At 38.6% G+C, this 22,444-nt stretch overlaps 2 protein-coding genes across 2 annotated transcripts in view; one reads left to right on the top strand and one right to left on the bottom strand.

Annotated features, from left to right (window-relative positions):
- Nucleotides 1-15,238, bottom strand: part of Timp (Tissue inhibitor of metalloproteases) — an 86,249-nt gene extending 71,011 nt beyond the window's left edge. The window contains exon 1 of the mRNA XM_090387612.1: nucleotides 15,102-15,238. The gene's annotated coding sequence lies outside the window, so the exon portion shown is untranslated. The remainder of the gene's footprint in view (nucleotides 1-15,101) is intronic.
- The window catches only part of Syn (synapsin), a 282,097-nt gene that overhangs the window by 123,798 nt on the left and 135,855 nt on the right, over nucleotides 1-22,444 (top strand). The window lies entirely within an intron of this gene.

Here is a 22,444-nt window from a genome sequence, read left to right as displayed (position 1 = left end):
ACCGTATGCAAGAACGCGGTGTTCAAATGCGTGAAGCGAGAACTTTGGTGCTGTAGCACGCTCGGCTCCTGTTTTAACTCGACCAGGAAATGCATGTGGAATGTTATCGCATTCTTTGTGGCATGCTTTCTGCGAAAAGGAAATCTGCGGACTTTGTCCAAGCTGAAATTTTCCCCAAAAAATTGTGCCGCGTTATCAGTATTTTTTTAGGATGTGTGATGTCGAAAGGGAACTCTCAGCTTTCACGTTCGTTTTGTTTTTCCAAAATGATCCAAGTTATTGATACGGTTTTAAGCTTCCGTCGAACCAAGTAGTTATTCGTTATAACTTGGCTTACCAAACATCCGTTTTAAACTCTACAGTACATTCTATCGTTTAAAACATTGATTGATTGACTTTGAAGAGCTGAGTAATTAGAACTCTGGTATCTGAATAATTTGAATGTTGATGGTGGCTAAACGGAGTATATGCTGTACTGGATAACTACAGTAAACGCAATGGTTTACGGATCAGATTTTAATACGGTGTGGAGTCTCATTTTGATCTATAAATGTAGCACGCAGTCCAGAAAAATAGTTTTCGATTGATAATAATGTTAGCTTCCTTGGACGATTCTTTGCATGTATTTCCAAGTTGTCCCACAGTGGTTCAGTAGCCCGAACTCTGAGCTTCCTACTCTGTACCAGTCTTCCCAAACCGAGCAATCACAAATTGGTTTTGTTGTGGGGACAATGTCTGGTCGAAAAATATAGTCAAATGCCATAAAATTACTTCAGTGTTGAAAGATTGGTGTTATCCAGGATGCCACTGTATCGTTTATAGATGAGTTATGCTGATTGTATACATATTCAGAAAAAAAATTATCTGTCTAACTTTACCATTAAAAGTAATTTCAAACCATCGAGATGCCACAACCATACTTCAAAGTTGGGACAATGGAGTTCTTTTCAAAATGCTCTCCGTGTTGGATCCACAAGTTCTAATGGAAACACCGCGTATATTAAGATTTGTCGAATCCAGCGAATCTTTTTTCCATTCTTTTATAAACTGGTTTTTCCTAGTCGTCGTTAGTATTCCACGACTTTTTGTAATATAGTATATATGTATATCGGAAATCTGAATTGATACAATACGTATGTTGCCTTATTGTATTATATATTTATTGAGCACAAAATATAGGATATTTTCTGAAAGTGAGATAAGACTCAGTTAAAAGCTTGCATAAAGAAGATAACCATGTTTAGTTTAAAAAATGTCTTTCGTAATCACATTAGTTCTGCGACTGATGCGGTCAAAAAATGACGCGAAGTCTAACTAGAAATTCTGTCAGTTAGACTGACAATTCCCTCTTTAAATTCAAGTGAAGGCAAACAGTTTCTCCAGATCGCTTTGGACATTCCTTTGTAAATAGTCTTGCAAACTTGGTTTGCAGGATTGTCTTTGAGATGACACGATCTTCAAACAGTCCAAAATCCTTCTTGTAGGATCTGTGCTAACATGGTTAGCCTGATTTCCCCATTTTATGAGTTTTCCGTTCTACAAGAATGAATTATTTTCCAGAAATATGGAATGGTCTTCTCATACAGAGTGTTTAAATCTGCGTTTGCTATGTCAATATATAAAATTGAAATAGGTAAATACAGTGTTTGTATTTCTTGAAACACATTGAGAGTGATAATCGTTATTGAGAACAAGTTGGTTGTGTAGCTCAATTTTGTACAGTTATTATGCTTTTTATAGATCGATTTTCTATGGTATAGTGGATTTGTGGGCAAAAGAGGAGATTTTCTGATGGCAGTTATCCTGCCAGAATAAGTAATACTTTTCATCTTGGACTCTAAGTAGGCTTTGGGGCGCAGAAAAGGGACTGATAGTGATTGATTAAGTTTACGTTTCGCACTGTGTACATTTTGTATTTTGCGGAAAATGTTTTGGTATTCTGCAGTCAAAATGTTTGATATTGGCTTCAGATGAAATAACTTGTGCATTTTCCCATAAACTCTGGTTACTACATTTGATCCAAAGGTGGCAGTCATTGGTAATTCAGTAATTACTTTAATCGTCTACTGCTGAGAAATAATGATGTCTGAGGGTAAATCAAAGTCGGTGATGATGTCATATATTTGCTTTTTCGCAAACCTTATAATGAAATCAAAGCAAATGAAAATGATATTTTGTTGAGCTGCCTGACTTCTATGAATTTTTCTGTAGAACGAAAAATTTGAGAGATGATGGGATACATCATGCCTTTGTTCTCTCAAAAATCCGAATAGCTTTAGATGTAGCAAACGCATTTATGGATTTCAGTTAGCATGGCATCAGTGTTACTCCCAAACCAGGACGGCAATTCAAAAGAGTTGCCCATGGATACAGAAAAGAAGCACTTGCGGCGGAAAGAGGCATAACCAGCAAAAGGCTTGACGCGGCGTTTATATTGTCCTGGAAAAACATTCGACACATAGTCAGAGACAAAACTTAACGCTTAATGCGATAGGCTTCCAGAATCCTGAAACGCTCCTCACAAGGCCAAGGCATCACGTTCAGCATTTGTTGGCAAGAATGGCATAAATCCTTTTGAAAAATAAATTATACCGTCATTTCTGAACGTGATACTATCAGAAGGAACTGCAAAATAACCAAATCTCCTGCATGATAATGCCAGTTCTATACCGCAAAAAAAGAAAATTCAATGTTCGACTTGTTATTATTGAACTGTTTATATGTGGATCATGTCTAAATACATTAAAGAAACAACTGAAGAGTAATTTTCACTTTAATCTTTGATTGTGACAGTGGATCAAATGGAAACTGACCAAGCCGCTTTATTAATGGGGTGGCGGGAGGGGAGTATTTTTGTGGTGACCACTGGGCCTCTTCATACCAGTGAAGTGATATTTGGATGCCACAAGTTATCCAAAACAGACCACGAGCTTCATAGTTGCAGTGTATCCATCTCTAAGCAGATTTTTACAACAGGATAATGGGCTATGTCACAAAGCTAGAATTGTACAGGACTAGATCCGGACCATGAGGATGGATTTAACTTACTGTGATGCCTTCCTCCAGTCACCAGATCTCAATCCAATTGAGCCTGTGGAATGGGCTTTTCGAATTAAGGATCCGCAATCATCCAATTTGCAGCAACTGTTGGAAGTAATTGAGTCATCATAGACCAGCATCCTTGTGGCACGCTTTCGACACTACCTTGAGTTCATGCCATGACGAATCCAGCTGTTCTAAGAGCTAAAGGAGGATGTAGATGTACTTTTGTTGAGTACACCTACTCGCTATTAGTTAGGAGTACCTAAGAAAAGCCACATACTGCAGTAAAGGATTGGAAATCTACACTTTTTGACTTTTACATCTTCATGGAGTTGGCTGATACACACACACACACACACACACACACACGAATACGGTTGATTAATTTTTGAGATCGGAAATCAGATTTCGTTTTCTTTTTAGCTAAACTTTATAATTGTATTGGGTCGTTTGTTATCTTCATTTAATATCTACTTCCAGTAAACCAGTTTTCAGTTATGGAGTCACTATTTATGAAATTAAGTATATTATCAGGCATTGCAGAAAATGTGATTGCAATGTATGTACCTCTTTTAAATGAGAATTCCATTTAAATCCTTTTAAGAGCAGAGAGCGAGATTATGTATATAATCTCTTTATATTAATGAAGTGCTTATATACAGGGTGCTTCAAAAGTTATGGTCAATAATTTAAAGGTGAACTGTACAGATATGCAAAAATAGCCTAGTAAAGATGGGTCCTTAAGTGAATCGTTTTCGAGATATTGCACATTTCTTGTTGGGATCCACCACTGACAAGGTGAACTGTACAGAGTTCAGATCCACCACTGACTTGTTTGTTTAGGTTAGGTTATGCTCATTCTCTCCGTTTCCCCTCTCTCAATGCTCTGAGACGTAGCAAGCATACTAGTACTTGTCAAGGGGTGATCAACATGGAAAGAGGTTACAGCAACGAAGAGTATGCGAGCATGCACTTCATGTATGGTAAAGCAAACGACAGTGCACCTTTGTACCAAGAAGCATTTCCCCGCCGAAGGCAGCCCAACAGGCGCACATTCATCAGGGTACATCCAGGCCTTAGAGAACATGGGCGCTTCGCACATGGAGTACGAGCAGGTAGACCCAGAAGCATAACACCTGATGTTGAGGAAAGGGTGTTAGAAAGAACATCAAGTAACATCTGTAAAATCCTGTGGTGTTGAAACCAAAAATTAAAAATGTATTATCTTATGTTTAATAAAACCACCCTTATCAAAGGATTCACAGCTTTTTGCTAAACTAGTGCTCCCATAGTCAGTGGCGGATCTTAACAGAAAATGTGCATCATCTCGAAAACGGTTCATTTGCGGGCCGATGGTCACTGGGACTTTTTTGCTTATTTTAGTTTGTACTTTTCACTTTGAAGTTATTGACCATCATTTTTGAAACACCCTGTATATTACACAGATCGCACCACAAGGTCGTTCAATTAAAGGAATATCTGTTATCTGTTAGCAGAATCCCCCCCCCTCTGTACAGCTGCACTCGTCCTGCACTAGGCATAATACAAATGATCATGTGGTATTTCTATTCATCTCATGATTCTAATATAGTTCGCTAAAGAATTATGATTTTAGTTATCCTCACTATTGGCCTTAGTCAAGTGGCACTTTTGACGTTGTCGATCAGGTTCCAATAAAAGTCCAAAATTAATGAGATTCTGTCTATGTGCACTAGACCTGAGTCAACGATGATTCATCATTTAAAATGCTCCTGCCGTCATGCACGCATGTAATCACGCTGATAATTTGCCACTGTCGTAACATCTCAGAGCGGCGTTGAAAGGCTCCAAAAATGGAAGGGGGGGGGGGTCGTATGTAGCAGCACGTGCAATGGTAGCGGTGTGTTCAAATTCCATAGGGGAACTCAATGTTACTAGATTATACTTTCTAGTTCTTGTTACCTAAAGAACGATGGATTGTAAAGATTGGATAAAACGAAGTTCAGAGTAATAAACACCGAAATATATATTTATTCATTTAGCATTATGTAAATGATCGACAATTTATTGAAAAGTGTCACTGAATGCAAAATCTGAGACAATTGGGCATTTACGATACGTAATCTCCCTAACATTAATTTTAACCTATTTTAGGTGTTGTAAAATAAGTTACCACTTTTTCTTAAATTTTTTTTTTATCGTAACATCTCCATACGATCGCCTCTCTTATCTCCAATTTCATATCGTGGAACTATTTCAGCATAACCGACAAACCGTTTTGTATATTACAGGTAATTCCGAGGCCCACGCTCCTGCTTATTAGTTACAAGATTCTCCAAACAACTGAAGTCATAAAGATAAGAATACCCCAAAATGGTACCCCCTCAAGCCTTCTGTCTGTAACAGCTCACGAACCGTTTCTCGCAATACACGCAGGGTTCACAGTCTACCCTGATAATCTCACTGTCATGAGGGTGTATGAACGGGTCTGTATTGACCCGTTAATACACCCTCATGACAGCAAGTATACGCCTAAAATAAACCACTCTGCCCAAATGTTAATTGTCCAGCTGGAGATAAGATAGGCTTTGGGGGGGCATCAGATAGCTTTCTGGAAGCATCAGATAGGCTGTGAGTGAAGCCCAGTCTAAGACAGTTCAGATTACATTCCCTAAAAGAAGGTTCCAAAATGATGCCAAAGTCTTTGTCAATGCAGCCAATCAGGGAAGTGAAGTCTCCACCGAATTAGGCCTCACATGGGATGAAGGCTTAAAATTTCAGCAGAATCTTTATAGTCTGAAAGTAATTTGTACTTGTATCGCCATGTGGGAAATCTGACAAAAACTGGTCTAACTGCAAAACACTGAAGTGACAACCAACAATGCTTGTTACCAATACCTTTCTATGCTTCACCTATTCTGTCCTCAGCTACAGCAACTTATACTAATGAATTCGCCTTCATAGATTATGGGTAATGAGAGGAATGAACATAGTGGCTGGGAACTCTCTTACCATCTCTAGGTCTACTCTGTTTGAAGTCTGAGCGTCAACCCACGAAGACAACTCCAAGGATGGGTCGTAATCTAGACAACCCATTCTTTCCCCTACTTCTTAAGCTGAATAACCTTGCTCGCCTGAAGAACATATTCCCCAACAACACTGTGGACTTGTTTAACTCACCAGGAAGAGATCCAGTGAAGAGCATCAATACAGACCCGTAGTCTAAGTTGCCAACACAACTCAGACCATGGGTCGTTCAGATGTTGTTTATTGATCCTTCATGACCTCAGTTGCCTTGATGTTAATTCTGAAGCGCTCCGGTCGGTCTTTACAAAGCCCTTTCTCCTACAGTGAAGTCTATAAAACCGCCTATCTTATAAGAACGTTTCGTCTGTTTCTAAGATGCAAAACCCATAAAAACTGTACAACTTCCTCCTGGGATTAATTCACACCATCGTGGAAAGGTTTAATATTCTTTGCCCCCCCCCATTGATTGGTTAAAGGAGCTGTGGAATCATCCCATGTATAGCAACAACTGGGAAATGCAAACAACAGCTTATTTGTTACCTGCTTCTAAGCAGAGGAAATCAATTCGTGATATCTGATCGGAGTTTTCATTTTCCATTCAAAGGTAAAAGCAAGCAAATTAAACATGAAAGTTCTGAAGGTCGAAAGAGAGAAATCGATGAAAATTTGAAATTTTCGATTGAAAGTTTGTCACTACTATTGAATGATTATAGAAGAATCGCAGCCGGTTGCTATGGAATAATGCATAATCTAGAGGTCAAATTGCATAATTAAATATAACTACTAATTTAGAAGACGACATTGAACAACATAATGAATTCTTCTCCTTACCAGGAGAAACTAGCTTTTAGTGGGGGAGGGATTTCTGTGAGGATTCGTAAGCTGACATAAAATCATCAACAGGGAAATACACCTACAGCAAGGAAATTATCTAAATTCATGTAAAGGACTGCGAAAATCTTATTAGTAAGACAGTACCAGAAGGAAAAAGTCGATAAGCAAAGACAAGTGGAATTGTGTTACTTATCTTTTGAAACTTGATTACACTTGCAGTTACGTGAGAGAATGAAATAAAGCTATTCATGGGAAGAATTTCAAGAATGTGAATGAAGGAAATAACTTGATTCTTAGGAAACCATAGTTACAGCAATTCATCAGAGGAAAATATTCGGGACTTTGCCTCTATGGATTAGATTGAATAGTGATCATTAGCTTTGAAAACATTGGAGCTCAGTGTTTAAACTTGCGGCTTGTGTTTCAACACACAGTTTTGATGTGAAATTAATCACGCTTTAGAAGTGCCTGAAATTCCGAACTGAACATCGAAATACCGGCTGATGCTGTGCCTCTCTCCCGCTCTTCTGAGATCGTCATCATTTTAATTTAGATTCTCCAACAAAGAATTTTAGCGGATTTCTGTGGATATTTTTAAATTTGTAATCTTGGATTCAGATGCATGCCCAGCGGTGTCGTAAATTATAGTACTTTGATACAAGCGAATAATTACCATTTTTTACTTTCGACTCCTTCAATTCCAGGAGTCATAGAACACTGGGGTATCTCTTAGAATACGTGCCTCCCGCTACCTGAAGCCCGCTGGTATTCGAATGTTTTCATTACAGCAGATTACGTAAGCCAGACAGTTCTGTTTGAACGAATTGTTTGCATATCATAATGCGGACGTACGAGTGACATGACAGTCCTTAAGAGCCCACACATTCCACTGTGAGCTATTTACTCCGCACCTAATTCCCGTACAACCATCTGCCAGTTGGTTGCGAAAGTCCGAGTAAACACGTCGCCTCCGTGCCGTACTGTTAGTAGGTATGTCTGAATCGGTTGACAGTGCGCAGAAAGTTCACCGCGGTGGTCTGCCGCGGGTGGTCTCCTGGAAGTTGCCGTAATGAGTCCTTTACGCCAACTTAATATGTTCGGGAAGAGTGCGTTGTATCTTTGAGCATCTGTTGATCGCAGAGACAAACGGCCTCCTCTAGTGCCAATCGGATCACGTGAGTCCCATAAGTCAGTAGGAGTTTCGGTTGTAATGCCTGAACAGCTTTTAATATGCAAATTTTTGATTTGTATACCCGCCTCGGAGAGAGAAAAATCAAGCAAGTTCATCCAGTGTCGAGGGGGATAGTGACCTGATATTTGACTTCTTCCTACAGAGCAGTCATAAACTTCCTTCTTGTAAGAAACGTAAAAAATAATCGTCTCAGTTTATCTGATTGACGTCATAGCTCTACGTCCTATGTCAAAAGAAATTCATCGCTGAATCATTTTCTCATGGCTGAATTAACAAATAACTTGGCCATGGTTTTAGGCAGCCAAACCAACTGATCGAATTAAAAGAGAACTGCACTGCTAGTCCGCTTTTATTTTTGAACCAAAAGAAAACGACCCATTTGGCCACAAAACGAAATAAAGGCCATAAAATTCCTCTTGCTTAATGGGATGCTGTGTACCTCCAGATCGTAGATAACATTGTTTCCGTATTGGACCACATAACATAACTCAGTTTCCAACGAAAAATGTAGAAAAACCTAAACTTGGATCTTCATAAGTGTTGCTACATTAATATTGAAGGCTTTGATTTATATGGACTGAATAAATTCAAATATGTAATAAGTACTCTAATCTTTCTCCTATTTCGCTAATTTTAACAGATTTCCGCTTGTCCACTGTAAAGCGGACAAGAGTATCTCTCTCGTTGAGATTAAAAGTCGATGTGATTTTGATGATACCTTTAGTAACTTTTTTCTCTAAAATTCTTCTGTTTTTACAAACCTTTCAAATTCAATTCATGTCAGACACTAAACAGATTTTATACATATGCAGTGAACAATATATCCTTCTTTTGGGGAAGGGCGAGTTACTATTGTGCGTACAGCTTGGCATGTTCTTTCTGCGTATGCTTTTATAATATGACAAATAAATCTTGAGATTTCTTTGTATTATTACAAATGTGAAAGTCTAGCAGTTATCAAATTACCTTAAGGAGAACTGAATACCACGTTGTCTACTGTTAATGTATTCATTGACGTTCCCATGGCATTTTATTATAGAGATGGCTGTGGGGTACTTGCATAACCTAGGAGACGAACATAGTCGAGGGGTTAGTGCCGAAGTACAGAATTACGCACGCAGCATGTTCAAATTCACGTGACACAGTGTAGAGTATTATTCTTGTAGTCTCTCGCAAACTCCTTCGACCTATGACCATCAGGAATAAAAGTGAAAAAATGTTACGTGTAAGATATTAAGTAATTCATGATCGAAATAGCTTTACGATAATCGACGATAATTCAGAAAATATCCACCATTTGGGTGTCGAAACTTTTTTGTGGATTTTCTGTGGCATGGCGTTATTTATTCAACCTGCTTATTCTGATGATCATATACCTGTACAAGTGGCAGACATGGCGATTTTTAGAGTTGTAATGAACAAAAATGGCGCTCAAAAGGTAAAAGTTTGTCGCCCCATGGACTACAAAGTACAAGTTGGTGGGTGAAAACAAAAAGTCACCAACATCATCGATGGCATTTACCAATATTAGGTAAGAGATGTGATTTATGACAGATCAACGACAAGAGATTTGGAAAAAGCAGAAGCCCATTGTATATGCGTGTGTATACATTTTTTTTTTTTTTTTTTTTGTTTAGGCTTAGCATTGTCAAAAGAGTGCCAGCTTCTACAAAATACTAACTAATATCTGTAACTTCATTATGAGTTTCATTTTCCTGTTAGTAAGGTTTACAGGTCAATGAACCTTATGTTTTTATTAACATTTTTTTCTTAAAATTCATATCACTTCTTTTTCCTGGGTAGCTGTGTCTACGTTGATAAAGTGCGGAAAACCTGGGCGCTGTCTTAGAATTCAAGAGGAAGTGAAGATGCGCGGTTAGAAAGTCTACAGGATATTTTAGGGACGGCTTCAAACCTATACACACTTTCTATTGTTGTTGGTGATCGTGAAATGTTTTTATACACCATTTCAGGCGATGTTATTAACCTCGGTGGTCACGTGTATATATTGGGTGAAGAACAAACTATAATGTAAATACATTCTGCTAGCCCCTGCACTCATTTCAAATTAGAAACGAGGGTAATACGCACGCATTCCGTGGCGATTCTCCATAGTGATGCATCCCATGCACACTAAGCGGAGGAATCTTCATACCACCCTACATCCACTTATGAAGCTATTTTAGGACGGTGGGACTGTTCCAGATTCTGTTGCCTCATATCTGAACTAGTGTTGGCTCTTTGAAGACTTCGCTGTTTGGCTCGGTCAGTTCAATAAATCATCCCGAAATGTGACAAGAAATGGCGGTGATGCGTCGTTTCCACCGTTGTGCACTTTATAGGCCACTTGTAACTTGACGTGAAATAAGCTTTATGTCTGTAAAACGATCCATCCGTTACGAGATATGTAAATGTTAGGCCTGCGGTCGTTTGCTAACGAGAAATACCTCTAAAGATAAGTAGACTGCATTGTAAATTGACTTCCGGTGGGTACACTCTCTGTGGAATTTGAATATGTGACATATACAACACACATAGAGCAGGCATAAAATAAATCCACAATCAAATCATGGAAAATCCTGATATTCCATTCCTTAATTGTCATCCAACACCAGTGTCATAAATGAGAACGCCCATTATGGCACTGTATGATGTGTGCTCTGCAGAATGGTTACATACAATACCCATGCTTTCACTTTTACGAATCAGATAAAACTAAATAAACTTATAGTGTATTCTGTTTGGCATATGAATGGTATGTTTCCCCTTAATTTCTGTTCTCATGCTGCACCTGCCCTTTCTTCACTAGTACCAACACACTATTGAAGTGGATGGCAGTGATGTCATTGGGATATAACGTCAGTAGCAATTGAGAAAATCTGGATCTGTGAATTTCCTCTGGTAATGTATATCAGATCCAGGTTTTCGTAATGGCCACTGAATACAGTTCAGAACTTCGTCCAGTCCTTGTCAGAGATGCTCCTTTTAAATATAAGCTCCTTGAGACACCAATATTTCCCTATAGCTTCACGCGCAATAAATGCCTAAATGCGGCAGTGCTGCTTTAGGTGTTTAGTATAAAAGATTGCTATTGATACGTAAACTAAAAATTCTTGAGTTGTAAAATAATGCTTGTTGTTTCTACCGTCTAGTTTTATGTTTAGAACGGCGGAAGAATCTTTAATTCTTGAACGGTTGATGAAATCCGAACAGCATTAGGGTAACGCGGCCATCTCTCCATGGATAGAAAAGAACTGCGCTTTGTATGTGTGCATCATGGTCTTAGCCAAAAGAGGACAACCTGAGCTTATATCCACAACGACTTGAAACTATCACTCGGTTCCAAATGGTTTTCATAGTTCTGTGGCTTCAAATTCTCCAAAAATTAGGTTAAAGAACCATTTCTTGACCTTTATATCAATATTAGATAGGTTAAATAATCGGAGCTCTTTGGATTTCAAGTTAAGGAAACCAAGAGTTATACGAATTACACCCGATGAAATGGCAAATGCTGTTTGTTTCCTCCTAGCAACTCGTTACCAAAACCACATAAAGCAGGTGTCTATGTGATTTCTGTGACGTCACACTACTTTGCTATTTCATATCCTTGTCTCAAAATTGAAGGACGGAAGAAATGGTAAGGTGAATTTCCTGATTTCCTTATCCGGACAGGCTGTACACACCTTTACAGGAAGCCTGAGGATAAAATGTCTGGCACATCTAGAGGGAACAAACCGGAATAAAAAAAGGTTGCAACTAGTTTACCCTTCCTGTCTTCAATATTAAGCCTTCTGTATTCCTAATTTTGGTCATATTTGTTACGCAATGTCGCGCTGTGGACTTTGATGGCTTCCGATGATCAGACTTTGAAAATTTAGCACGGAAGGAAGGAAGGAAAAAATGGGATTGCAGAATCAGAATTTATTGCATTCACGGAATGTGTTTTTCTGCAAGTATAGTTTAATGACAAAAATGGGTTAACGAATATTTTTAACAGAAAATTAATGAATATACAAAATGTTTCTAATGGCTTTGCTAAGAATTGGTTTTATTTTTAAGTAGCTATCTACAGTATACATATTTATAGCTACTTAATTATTAGAATTTGAATTTTTATACAGCGTTGTTGAGTAGCAATTGCACATTCCGATCTAATAAGTTATATCCTAAAGTAATAAATATAATGCTTATCCTTATTTTTATAGAGTGGGCAAATTCTTTTACGTTTTGGGATTCATCTCTTTCTCTTACTGCGTGTTGTCGCGCTCTGGAATCACAGTATAAGGTGGATCGGCCCTGTTGACAACCATTACTCTGCACGTCTTAGTAGCTGTTGAAAAGTCTCTAGATAAAGAAAAGTTTGTTTCCTGTTTCAGATTTATTTTTGTACCTCTGGAAGAGCTTTCCTTTTATGGAGAAAGAGCATAATAACGCTTTTAACGCAAGAAATTGTCATGTTAAGACAAAAATCCAGTAAATAATTAAACCTGCAACTTGAAACCCTTCATTTTAAAAATGAAGGGTATAACATCATGCAGTTGTTCTCAAACTTTTTTTTTTTAAATTTTCCATCTTACGGAACCACAACAACCAACTCCTTTAGTAGAGATTAACTATTGGATATTCGCAATATGAAAAATTAAAATAAACTGTAAAATGTGGATTTTATTCAAAAGTTAAAGAAAAATTTAACAGTGACATTTTTACACTTATAGAACTTAATTTGCACATTAAAATTTACATTAATTTATTTGATACCAAGTTAATGCTACCAAACAAGGTAAAATAATCTTTGTAGAATAAAGTATATACAAATGGATTACGCTTTAAAAACTACATGAAATGAAAGTAAAAGAATCAAATCTAAAAAAGTATAATAACAGAATGCCCACATATTAAAGTGATTCGTAACCAAGTAGTGAATCGCGCGAGTATAGAAGTATGCTATAAGTGAACGTGGTTCAAGCTCGCGTGAGTACTAAATTCCGAAAAGTTCTTGTATCTCTCTCTAGCTCGTGAAAGCGCCGTATTAGCAATGCAAAAGATTTCCCCACCTACTCATCCATTACTACAGCTCATCAGATCAGAGATCATCGGCACCTGCCTGTCAACCCAAAGGTCTCGGGCTTGGATCACAGTATAATGCAAAAACTTTGGGAGGTGCATTATGGCCACAGAAGCCGATGCGCCAACAACAACAAAAAAAAAATCATCGGCAAACGGTTGTCTTCTGCTGGATCCCAGGTCATACTGGAATGCCAGGAAACAAAATTGCAGATGATACTGCCAAGCAACCATCCAGTACAGCTCCAATGAATTTTCTGGTACCGTTCAGTGATTACAAAACGCATATACGAAATATATGTAAGGAACGATGGACACTTCAGTGGCAAAGGTATATACATAATAAACTCCTTGAAATTAAACCTGTGCCGTAATTATGGGTCTTCAATTTCCGCACAAACTGACAAGAAGTAATCCTGGCCAGAGCCCGAATAAGCCACACTCATTTGACTCATCTATTCCTGTTATCAGGTAACAACCCTTCACAGTAAAACACATACTCCTGGAATGCACCTTGTATAATAATTCCCGTCTAATTTCATTCACTTCTCTCTCAAACTTACAGGAATTGTCATTTAGCCATAACCTAGGCGAAAATTCAAACTTTACAGAATTTTTCTTCTTTCTGAAACGAATAAGTTTATATAACCGTTTCTAACTGCTTTCATAGAAGCCAATAAAATTAGTATTAACTACTATGATAGGTGCAATATGGCCTAAGTAGCCTTTGAATCAGAAAAACTCCAAGCACAACAACCCTCCCTAGCTTATGAATTGCCCACCATGAAAGTATAGGTGGTTTCGTCGCTTGTTTCGAGAGGTCTGGGTTTGAATCCCTTCGACGACTGGAGAAATTTGTAAAGGTCCCTTCAATTGAGGCTGTAGTTAGTCGATCTCTGGCAGAGGAAGTAGTTTCTACCGAGTTATTCCGAGGTTTTCAGCCAGAAAAATGAAAATAGGCCCGTGAATACACACTTCTTCGAATATAATTTACTCTTGGGACCTGTTATAGGGTATAAACAGAAAAGTTATTTACTCGTAATTATATCAAGATGTGTCGATAAAAACCGACTATGAATTTTACTGGATCAAACATGGCTGTATGACTTGATTTTTACTGGAAAGTCAAAACAAGCAGACATCCGAATGTGTATCCGACACCTTAAATACGCCTGTTTCTAGGCACACATACCATTAAAAATGAATAAACAAAATGGAGAAATCAGAAAACATTTAACATGTAAATGTTAAGTGATGAATTTAAAGCATCGAGTTTGGTACGTAATATCAGGCTAAGTGCCCATCAAATATCTCTTTCTCAGGAAAGAGTAGGAAAAGCGTGACCCAGTTATGAACAATCGTATATTGACCTATCATCCAATGCATTTCTGAGTGTGTTGGCACTTAATATAATAGCATACTTCTTGACTAGCTGTGATGCCATGGATTATTATGACATCACAGCAAATATTTTGCGCAGTCAGTTAACTGAGAAACTGCTAAAGCTGTCAAGGCCAAGATGTGCTCAGCTCTGCTGAGGTATGGCATTTCAACAAGACATCACTGGCTGTCTTCAAATGAAGGCATTTTAAAATAACTATATCTCGATCGGAGCTTCAAAGAGCAACTCAAGAAACTGAATTCAAACTTAGTGGTCCACATATTTTAAGAACAATTTACAAAAAAGCTTTTCGAACTTTTGATCAGACCTCATACAAACGGTATTTACAGACTGGCAACAAAAACTACCCGGACATTCATAATTGTGGTAAAATCTGTAAGAAAAACAATATGTTGACTGCTAATGCAAAAAGAAAGTAAATATAAAGTTACAATGTGACAAATATCCAAGGATAATGAATAAATAAATGATGTTAATAGAATTCTTTAATCACAGAAGAGAAACATTCCTGTACTAATAAAAACAAAAACAGAGAAAAGGACAGATTTATCACCCACTTACCGTACGCAGGAAGTTAAATGAACGCTTTGCTAAGTGAACTAGTTCGTCCCTTTTAAAGGGGAATATTTCACCGAAACGCTCAGCTGCTCGTTTGTCGTGTCACTATAGTCAAGTTGATAGTAATCTGCTCGGTTTTGGCGGCTCGCCGAGCAAAATTACGTAATTCACCCACCCACGTGCCGACTTCCCACGCCTCCCAGGAGTGCACCTCGAACTTTCGGAAATTTCGAGTCCGGCTAATATCGATTAGTGTAGTTTTGACGCACGTGCAACTCTCTAGTTGTCTTGTCTGCCGCCAGGGCTTGATAAGGAGGAGGGAGTGAAAGAGGAAGTCATCTAGGGAGCGTTATTTAAGGTGGGGGAGGGGGGGGCAGAGAGATGTGGGAAGTAGATAACCCTTACTTGCGGTTAGTGAGTGCTACCTTTGACGCCCTGACCGCGAGGAAGTATCGAGAACTACTCTACTAGTGCTTGCGCATGCATGCGTCTCATTGATGACGGATTGTTGTTGTAAAAGCACGTGCTCCCGAGCGCTCAGTAACAGGAGAGAGTAAAAAAAAAGGTTGGAATTGCGTCATGGAGAAAGGAAGTTAGATCATGTGCTCTGCTCAATGTTTCCAGCGAAAGTTCCTTCATTGTGAATTGAGCACAGGATGTGACAAACATTTTTCAAATTCCTCTTTGCGCCTCGACTCCACGGAGGTGTTTATTTAATGATCTGGCTGCTCGGTGTGAATCGAATAAAATAGAAAAGAGGCTTAGCATTTCCATGTGTAATGTGCAGTTATTTTTATTTTGGTTTTTCTTTTTTCCGGGGATGGAACTGTTCCATCCCCGAAATGCACACTCGCATAATTATAATTTTTTTTTTGCCTAAAATGGGGATACTCCGGTTTGTGGTTTAAGCAGCCGATCGGCAGCTGCTCTATTAAAAGAGGAATGCGAATAGGAGCTGAGTTGTCCCGCCCTCTGCGGGACAACTCAGCTCCTAGGGGAATTGTTTTTTTTTTTTTTTTTGCCTTCAGTTATCGAGTTAATCGGTCATGAGATCAGCTTCCAGGAACGACAAGGGATTTCCCCCTGCAAACTGCCACAGAACAGAACCAGATTTAATGACACTACACTCTGAATTTCAATTAAATGACCACAGTAATATTCTCAATACTGAATCTGTTTCATATTACTGAATCACAGTAATATTATCAATACTGAATCAGTTTTCTCTGTTGAATTAATGACAGTATGGGTTAGCGCCACCTGGATATCGCTAAGTTAATATTTACTATCCTGTATAGCCATAACATACACTGGCGCGATATGGTCTAAGTCACTAATGCGCCTAACAAGCAACAAGAACCTGGAAAAGACAACTCATGACATTCCTGAAACAATCCTGGAAGGACAGATGGTCAGCCTCGACAAAAGGTACAGTTACCAAAAAATTCATCCCTGAGATTAATCTGGTATATCCGCATCCGCCGGCCTGGTTTTCACCTGGACTACACACTACGTATCTCCTGACTGGACATGGCTCCTTCAGGAAAAAAACTCTGAAACTCTCGGAAACACCACACTGCTCCTGCGGACAAGAGCAATCGTGGGAGCACCTCATACACGACTGTGAAATCTATGAAGACCTGCGATGCCAGCTGGTCACAAGGATTCACTCCCTACTCCGAAACTAAGAACACCTAATAATACAGGAAGAAGAATACTACAGGGCATTCACCCAATTTGCTCAGGACCTCTTTTCACGACAAAGATCACTGCCACCTCCATAACAACCAGTGATCTCCCGACTAGGGCCGACATCCCAACACTAAATGGCGACGGAATTGCACAGCCGTGTAACAACAGTAGCATACAAAGACAATATCAGAAACAGTTAACCATGGCGTCGCAAGCCAAAGGATTCCAAAGTCAAAACTCGTGGAAGACTCTGTCCCATGACTCACGAACAGAACTGGACAAGACAACTGCAGCACCCCACCTGATTGCCAGTCCCTGGACCCCCGTAAAAGACACTCACTAACTAAAAACTCAAACACTGAACAATGACATGCAAACTGGAACTGTCAATGGACTCCAACAAACTTAACAGAACAAGGACTCTCAAAGGAGTGGACCCCTGTCTTCAACACGACACTGAACTGAAAACCACAAAATGTGACCAACAAACCAATAAGACAGACATGACCGTACACTGACTGGACCTGGGTGCCACAAATTTGACACCAGAACAGTACAGTTAAGCGAAACACTGAACTAGACTGATAAAATAAACTCACCAGATTGAACTACCTGATATGACACACTGGATTGGACTACCTTCCAACCCACCATATTGGACTAGAAGAATCTGGACTACATGATATGACTTTCTCCTGCAGCTGTGCTGCCAAGGCGCCCACTGGCGATTCAATACCAATGCTCCCTTTCATGGTATTTTCTTTCACCACCTGTGGGGAGGGAACAGACTCTCTGTCTTCTCCCCTCCACTATTTTCTTTCTCCTGGTGGGGCATGGGCCTGCCCCACTAATCTTCCCTATCGACCTCCTACTCTGACTTTCATTCCCCAGCTTTCAGTCTCCCCCCTACCCTATCTAAGTCAACAGCGAATGTCCCACACAACCAAAATTTAAAGCATCCAAATTAATGCGCAAACTCTCTCGGCCTCTCAACCCTAACAGCGTCTTATCCTTTTTTTTTTACAAATAGGTCCTAGCCACTGAAATCTCAGGAAACTAGGTGGTAGGACCTGCCAGAGTACTTATCTAAAAATAACTGGTGTACCTGGTCTGTCTCCACGGGGCTAATTGTGGGTAACGTTGGGCCTCAGCAGGGGTCCAGCGGCTAAATGGCCAGATGAACACCTAAATAAACGGTACACGACACTACACCCCACAATATCCATACACTTTTAAATCTCTGGCCTTTATAGCGTACTGTAACACACGACAATGTATACTGCGCGGAGATGGGGGAAACCCCTGAAAAAAACTCGGAAAGAACAGCAATAATGATCTTCAGTAAATTCAATTAATATTAATTGAGCCCTTTTAAAATAATCGTATTTTCTCTTTAGATAAAATGGGATCCAAAATTTCACCGCTTAGACACCGAATGACCCACGCCACTTGTTTAATCTATGTAAATCTTCGTCAGAAGATTCACTTGCGTTTTAAATGTGGTAAAATCTGGATTATTTGTATTGACCTGTTTGATCAAAGGGAATCGCCATTTGGGCTCATAGAGGCATATAAATAAATAAAGTGCAGCCATTATCAACCCACTGCAGGATGGAAGCCTCCTCAACAATTCGTGCTGAGGGAAATGGACCATAATCTGCCACGCTGGCCCAGTGCGGGTTGGCAGATCGACCGTATTCAGCAGTCAGGGGCTTGAGCCCCGGTCTACTCAAAGAGCGTATGCTACTGCACTTCCGCTCCTGACCACTCGGCTACGGAGGCCTTCTAGAGGCATATATTGTGGCGTAAAAAGACAGAGTAACCAGACCTTTTTTTTTTTTTGAAACGTTTGTATTCTTTCAAAAGAAAGGTATAAAGAACAAAATTGAGAAATCGACCGTTGTTTTTCAATTACTATAAAATAGTCGGGATGAAAAACCAATAAGATTGATTGTTTGGTTTTTAGGAGCATTAGCAACTAAGGCCATATTGCTCCGGGAATATGCTGTGGTCATTTCCTGACCTTTCCGCATCCTCCGTATTTGGTGGTGACGGGCTCGAACCCCGGTCTAATCAAGAAGCGTGTGCTACGCACTGCTATAAGATTAAATTGAGTGGTTTTTAAGGTTTAGATTTACTGCAGGGCGGAGGGATATTGCATAAATCGTTTTGATATTAAAAAAGATAAACCCAAATCAAAAAAGATAAACCCAAATCAAACTTTATTGCGCTTGATATTTTCGCAAAGGAATATTTCTTACTTCTACCGACGAACTTACATCTTATTTTATGGGATTGTGTACAAGTAGGTAGCTCTTTAAAGTTGAAAAAGTGTCCTCCTGGAAACTAAACCTAACTAAAATTTGTTAAAACTCTGAAAATATCTTAAATCTGTCTATAATCCCAGAGTTCCTATGTGTGATTGTGCATCAGCGGTTAAAATAAAAACGCAACAGCGGAACATCTTTATCTTTTACTTCCGTGAAAGGTAACTATTAGATGCACGTGTTTTCCAAACTAGTTCAACATTTTTTTTTGTTTAATCGTTTGATTACTTATGAGGTTGGTGATTATTTTGAAGATAGACATGTTCGAAGACCGGACGTGTTGCTTTGCGATTGCTCACATTGGAAATTTACTTTCAAGTTGCAGAGAGTTCCTCGTATGATTGGTTTTTGTAACTTCCTTTAAATCTAAAAGTGGCGGAAGATTAACGATGAAAGATGAATAACCGCTGAAGAAAGATATTGTTTTAATAATTGACGATACGTTTGAACATCTTAGAAAACAGAGTATTCTTAAGTTCCATTATTCTTAGTCTTCTATTAATAGCTAAAATCAATCTCTGTCTCTTAAAAACTTGAATTGGAGAGAGAAATTGGTTCTTCTTTTCATTTTTCAGTTATCCTTCAATAATTTGTTGTGGAGTTCTTGCTGCTGATGTTTTGCCAAGCTATTTGATCATACGCCTTCGATAAAAACTGACAACACGCAATTAGCATTTTCTGTTCATGCGAATAGCAAAATATTTCTGCTTTATCTCCACAAAAGGATAACCGAAGTTTCTCTGGTTTTGTCCAAGAGTCTAGTTGTTATTGGGTTTTCAGGAAGAGCAGCGACCTGGACTATACTGCCCCATTGTGTATTATGTCTAAAACTGCTTAGTCATGGTTCTCGATTTGCATTGAAACCCCTTCTTTCCTCCGTCTTAGATGAGTTAATTACCCTCTTAAAGAGACCATAAAAATTCCTCCAGTCTATGACGGGAGTCGAACCCAGTTTTCTCCACACGAGTGATGTTCCGAAACCACTTGTCACAGAAGAGTTCAAGAATGAAGCGGGTTTTCTAAAAACAAGCTTCCAATTATATTTTTATAATTGAGAAAAGTGTCATCAAAATGCTAAAATTAAAAGTTGTATTTCATTGCAGTCTATTCTTTTCCCGCAAAACATGGTTTCAGTTGCATTCTTCCGAATACTGTCATCTCTCAGCATTCCACAGAAATGTTTCCGGATGACAAAGATTAACGGAAATCAGTGTGGGCACATTTATGGCAGTTTGTCAAGAGATTCACTACAGTGAATCGTTTCTCCCCTCACTACGACTAATATTCTCAAGGACATTTTCTTTTTCTCAGTTGAATTGTCGGCGATGTTCGCCTAGCTGTAGTCACTGCCATATATCATGCACTTAGAGGTTTGGGAGAAACACGAATAACGGTTTGATATATCATGTGCATGTTGACCCCGTAACCTGCAGTGATTTTCTGCAAGCGGAATCTTGTTCAAATTAGAGGCCCGGAATACTTAGCAATTCAAAAAAAAAAAAAAAAAAACCGTACACAATGGGATGCCCACGAAAAAGCCTTCGTGATTAATACCATATTTGTCATGATCACTCTCTCCTTTCTTCTGTCTCGGCCACTCTTTTGCAAACGGCATTATCCTGTTTTGTTGCTTCGACTTTCATCTGATATAATTTTGAGGACCATTCGTAGGAACTGAATTAAGAAACGAGTAATATCTTAATCTCTCAAAGCTATCTGGTGGATGGATAATAAAATTTCTGTTTATACTCCGTGACAACCACACTGTTGTCCTGGAGTATAAACAGTTCACGAGATCGAAAGAATACAAGAAACAGCACTGTATTTAGCAGTCACGGGCTTTGAACCCTGGTCGCTCAAAGCACGTGTACTTATATACCCTTCATTTATAAGGTTATATAAGTATAAGGTTTTTATTTAGGGTCTGTGTGCCCTGTGTGTGAGAAACATGTAACCATTTAATTATTTATATATATAAATAAATAAATTTGCATGCATTTTTTTCATCAGTGTTATAAGAAATGGAGTTAGGTCCTATGATAGACAAAATTGTTATTGGATTAATACAAACTTGAGGGGGGGGGATGAATTTATTCAATAGTAACAGGGAGCCATATTGGGAGCCACTGTTATTATTATTTTTTTAATTATACGCTGATTTGAATTTCAGGAGACATCTTGTGTAATTGATTCAATTCATGATTATGTTATTACATCAAGTATCAAAATAATACTTTTAAACATCTAGTCCTCGGCGCTGTATAAAACATTAACGTTAAAGCCCACTGTTAAGACGCTCATCAAGGGAAAAAAATTACATTAATTATCCATTTAAAGAACGGATACACAACTGATTTCTGAAAATTCTAAGACTATTTTTCTGAAAAACAATTGAGTGCATAGAAACTTTTAAAAGCAATCCTCCTCCAAGTTGCTTCTTCCTGATAATCGCATGTATTCCAACGTTTCTTGCACTTCTGGAGCATCGCTGGTCTTCACCTGTGAGCCAGTTAAGTTCTGTTGCAGCATTCTGCTGGATTGTTGCGATGTTATCAAATCTCTGTCCATTCAGCTTAATTTTGAGTTAGGAAAGACAATAAAATCATATCGGGCCATGCCAGGTGAATATAGAGGATGGGGTACCACAGGAATGTTTCTCGACCAATATTTTTGAATGGAGAGAGAGAGAGAGAGAGAGAGAGAGAGAGAGAGAGAGAGAGAGAGAGAGAGAGAGAGAGAGAGAGAGAGAGAGTTGTGTGCACAAGCGTTGTCATGTGAGAGAAACCATTACCTGCTTTCAAACAGCTAGCTGCGTTTTTTTTTCTATATGAATATTAAAGAAATTATTAATTATTTTAATAGATTATGAAATTAAGGAATAATAATAACGAATAATGACAGTAAGTAATTATAAAAATCTAATAAATGAAACTTAAGACTTATTTGGTATTGGCGAATTAATAGGCGCAAGTTTACCGTGTGACTGTTCCGAATAAATATTAAACAATATATGAACGATACTCTAAATTTTGAGGTAAAAATACACACACACTGTTTTTACATTTGGCAGGTTTTTTTTTTTTGGACGGGAAAATTTTGGCAACTTCTTTGAACATCTGAAATGACTGAAATTATGTTTCAAGGTTATTGCCGTATCTGTGATGTTTCTTTACTAATAACAATGCAATCGATGAAATTAGGGTCCATTCCCAACTCTTTTCATCTTCCCAAAAAGGTTCACCGGTCCCGGCGGTGAATCCTTTTTTTCATCATTCAACAGCCTTGGAACAAATTTTTCTGACAGTCGATGAAAAGCGTGTCAAAGTC

This window comes from Mastigoproctus giganteus, chromosome 13, assembly GCF_048544385.1.
Source record: "Mastigoproctus giganteus isolate SK-2022 chromosome 13, ASM4854438v1, whole genome shotgun sequence".
Classification (NCBI taxonomy): domain Eukaryota; kingdom Metazoa; phylum Arthropoda; class Arachnida; order Uropygi; family Thelyphonidae; genus Mastigoproctus; species Mastigoproctus giganteus.
This window is presented reverse-complemented; position numbering and strand designations above follow the sequence as displayed.